We start from the raw sequence: 4,733 nt of genomic DNA, 5'->3' as shown, positions 1-4,733 counted from the left end.
ATCACTATCTTATCTGTAAGATTAACTCCCACTTAATTCAAGTGATTGTAGTACCCAGACATTCTGAGCACATGCTCACTAGCTGAGTTATTCTCCTCCATCTTGTAGGCAAAGTACTTGTCAGAGGTCTCATACCTCTTAACACGGGCATGAGTCTGAAATATCATTTTCAGTTCTTGGAACATGTCATATGCTCCATGGCATTCAAAACATTTTTTAAGTCCCGGTTCTAAGCCGTAAAGCATGGTCCACTAAACTATCAAGTAGTCATCATACCGAGCTTGTCAAACGTTCATAACGTCTGCATTGAAGGAAATATGCCCTAGAGGCAATAATAAAGTTATTATTTATTTCCTTATATCATGATAAATGTTTTTTATTCATGCTAGAATTGTATTAACCGGAAACATAATACTTGTGTGAATGCATAGACAAACAGAGTGTCACTAGTATGCCTCTACTTGACTAGCTCGTTGACCAAAGATGGTTATGTTTCCTAGCCATTGACATGAGTTGTCATTTGATTAACGGGATCACATCATTAGGAGAATGATGTGATTGACTTGACCCATTCCGTTAGCTTAGCACTCGATCGTTTAGTATTCTGCTATTGCTTTCTTCATGACTTATACATGTTCCTATGACTATGAGATTATGCAACTCCCGTTTACCAGAGGAACACTTTGTGTGCTACCAAACGTCACAATGTAACTGGGTGATTATAAAGGTGCTCTACAAGTGTCTCCGAAGGTACTTGTTGGGTTGGCGTATTTCGAGATTAGGATTTGTCACTCCGATTGTCAGAGAGGTATCTCTGGGCCCACTCGGTAATGCACATCACTATAAGCCTTGCAAGCATTGCAACTAATGAGTTAGTTGCGGGATGATGTATTACAGAACGAGTAAAGATACTTGCCGGTAATGAGATTGAACTAGGTATTAAGATACCGACGATTGAATCTCGGGCAAGTAACATACCGATGACAAAGGGAACAACGTATGTTGTTATGTGGTTTGACCGATAAAGATATTCATAGAATATGTAGGAGCCAATATGAGCATCCAGGTTCCGCTATTGATTATTGACCGGAGACATGTCTCGGTCATGTCTACATAGTTCTCGAACCCGTAGGGTCCGCACGCTTAAAGTTCGATGACGGTTATATTATGAGTTTATGTGTTTTGATGTACCGAAGGTAGTTCGGAGTCCCGGATGTGATCACGGACATGACGAGGAGTCTCGAAATGGTCGATACATAAAGATTGATATATTGGAAGCCTATATTTGGATATCAGAAGTGTTCCGGGTGAAATCGGGATTTTACCGGACTACCGGGGGTTACCGGAACCCCCCCCCCCCCCCGCCCCAGGGGTTTAATGGGCCTTAGTGGAGAAGAGGAGGGGCGGCCAGGACAGGCCGTGCGCCCCCTCTCCCTCTAGTCCAAATTGGACAAGGAGGGGGGCGGCGCCCCCCTTTCCTTCCTCTCTCCCTCCTCCTTCCCCCTTCTCCTACTCCAACTAGGAAAGGAGGGAGTCCTACTCCCGGTGGGAGTAGGACTCCTCCCTGGCGCGCCTCCTCCTGGCCGGCCGCCTCTCCCCCCTTGCTCCTTTATATACGGGGGCAGGGGGCACCTCTAGACACAACAATTGATCTCTTGATCTCTTAGCCGTGTGCGGTGCCCCCCTCCGCCATAATCCACCTCGACAATATCGTAGCGGTGCTTAGGCGAAGCCCTGCGTCGGTAGAACATCATCATCGTCGCCACGCCGTCGTGCTGACGGAACTCTCCCTCAAAGCTCGGCTGGATCGGAGTTCGAGGGATGTCATCGAGCTGAACTTGTGCTGAACTTGGAGGTGCCGTACGTTCGGTACTTGATCGGTCGGATCATGAAGTCGTACGACTACATCAACCGTGTTGTGCTAACACTTCCGCTTTCGGTCTACGAGGGTACATGGACACACTCTCCCCTCTCGTTGCTATGCATCACCATGATCTTGCGTGTGCGTAGGAAAATTTTGAAATTACTACGTTCCCCAACAGTGGCATCCGAGCCAGGTTTTATGCGTAGATGTTACATGCACGAGTAGAACACAAGTGAGTTGTGGGCGATATAAGTCATACTGCTTACCGGCATGTCATACTTTGGTTCGGCGGTATAGTTGGATGAAGCGGCCCGGACCGACATTACGCGTACGCTTACGCGAGACTCGTTCTATCGACGTGCTTTGCACACAGGTGGCTGGCGGGTGTCAGTTTCTCCAACTTTAGTTGAACCGAGTGTGGCTACGCCCGGTCCTTGAGAAGGTTAAAACAGCACTAACTTGACAAACTATCATTGTGGTTTTGATGCGTAGGTAAGAACGGTTCTTGCTCAGCCCATAGCAGCCACGTAAAACATGCAACAACAAAGTAGAGGACGTCTAACTTGTCTTTGCAGGGCATGTTGTGATGTGATATGGTCAAGGCATGATGCTATATTTTATTGTATGAGATGATCATGTTTTTGTAACCGAGTTATCGGCAACTGGCAGGAGCCATATGGTTGTCACTTTATTGTATGCAATGCAATCGCCCTGTAATGCTTTACTTTATCACTAAGCGGTAGCGATAGTCGTAGAAGCATAAGTTGGCGAGACGACAACGATGCTATGATGGAGATCAAGGTGTCGCGCCGGTGACGATGGTGATCATGACGGTGCTTCGGAGATGGAGATCACATGCACAATATGATGATGGCCATATCATATCACTTATATTGATTGCATGTGATGTTTATCTTTTATGCATCTTATCTTGCTTTGATTGACGGTAGCATTATAAGATGATCTCTCACTAAATTATCAAGGTATAAGTGTTCTCCCTGAGTATGCACCGTTGCGAAAGTTCTTCGTGCTGAGACACCACGTGATGATCGGGTGTGATAGGCTCTACGTTCAAATACAACGGGTGCAAAACAGTTGCACACGTGGAATACTCAGGTTAAACTTGACGAGCCTAGCATATGCAGATATGGCCTCGGAACACTGAGACCGAAAGGTCGAGCGTGAATCATATAGTAGATATGATCAACATAGTGATGTTCACCATTGAAACGACTGCATCTCACGTGATGATCGGACATGGTTTAGTTGATTTGGATCACGTGATCACTTAGAGGATTAGAGAGATGTCTATCTAAGTGGGAGTTCTTAAGTAATATGATTAATTGAACATAAATTTATCATGAACTTAGTACCTGATAGTATTTTGCTTGTCTATGTTGATTGTAGATAGATGGCCCGTGCTATTGTTCCGTTGAATTTTAATGCGTTCCTAGAGAAAGCAAAGTGGAAAGATGATGGTAGCAATTACATGGACTGGATCCGTAACTTGAAGATTATCCTCATTGCTGCACAGAAGAATTATGTCCTGGAAGCACCGCTAGGTGCCAGACCTGCTGGAGGAGCAACACCAGATGTTATGAACGTCTGGCAGAGCAAAGCTGATGACTACTCGATAGTTCAGTGTGCCATGCTTTACGGCTTAGAACTGGGACTTGAACGACATTTTGAACGTCATGGAGCATATGAGATGTTCCAGGAGTTGAAGTAAATATTTCAAGCAAATGTCCGGACTGAGAGATATGAAGTCTCCAATAAGTTCTACAGCTGTAAGATGGAGGAGAATAGTTCTGTCAGTGAGCATATACTCAGAATGTCTGGGTATAACGATCACTTGATTCAACTGGGAGTTAATCTTCCGGATGATAGCGTCATTGACAGAATTCTTCAATCACTGACACCAAGCTACAAGAGCTTCGTGATGAACTATAACATGCAAGGGATGGATAAGACGATTCCCGAGCTCTTCGCAATGCTAAAAGTTGCGGAGGTAAAAATCAAGAAGGACCATCAAGTGTTGATGGTCAACAAGACCACCAGTTTCAAGAAAAGGGCAAAGGGAAGAAGAAGGGGAACTTCAAGAAGAATAGCAAACAAGTTGCTGCTCAGGAGAAGAAACCCAAGTCTGGACCTAAGCCTGAGACTGAGTGCTTCTACTGCAAACAGACTGGTCATTGGAAGCAGAACTGCCCGAAGTATTTGGCGGATAAGAAGGATGGCGAGGTGAACAAAGGTATATGTGATATACATGTTATTGATGTGTACCTTACTAATGCTCGCAGTAGCACCTGGGTATTTGATACTGGTTGTGTTGCTAATATTTGCAAGTCGAAACAGGGACTACGGATTAAGCGAAGATTGGCTAAGGACGAGGTGACGATGCGCGTGGGAAATGGTTCCATAGTCGATGTGATCACGGTCGGCACGCTACCTCTACATCTACCTTCGGGATTAGTTTTAGACCTGAATAATTGTTATTTGGTGCCAGCGTTGAGCATGAACATTATATCTGGATCTTGTTTGATGCGAGACGGTTATTGAGGGAGTCCGGGATTAGGGGGTCCTCAGACGGCCGGACTATATACTTTAGCCGGACTGTTGGACTATGAAGATACAAGATTGAAGACTTCGTCCCTTGACCGGATGGGACTCTCCTTGGCGTGGAAGGCAAGCTTGGCAATACGGATATGTAGATCTCCTCCCTTGTAACCGACTCTGTGTAACCCTAGCCCCTCCGGTGTCTATATAAACCGGAGGGCTTAGTCCATAGGACAATGACAATCATACCATAGGCTAGCTTCTAGGGTTTAGCCTCTACGATCTCGTGGTAGATCAACTCTTGTAATATTCA

Source organism: Aegilops tauschii, chromosome 2 (assembly GCF_002575655.3).
Source record: "Aegilops tauschii subsp. strangulata cultivar AL8/78 chromosome 2, Aet v6.0, whole genome shotgun sequence".
Lineage (NCBI taxonomy): Eukaryota > Viridiplantae > Streptophyta > Magnoliopsida > Poales > Poaceae > Aegilops > Aegilops tauschii.
This window is presented reverse-complemented; position numbering follows the sequence as displayed.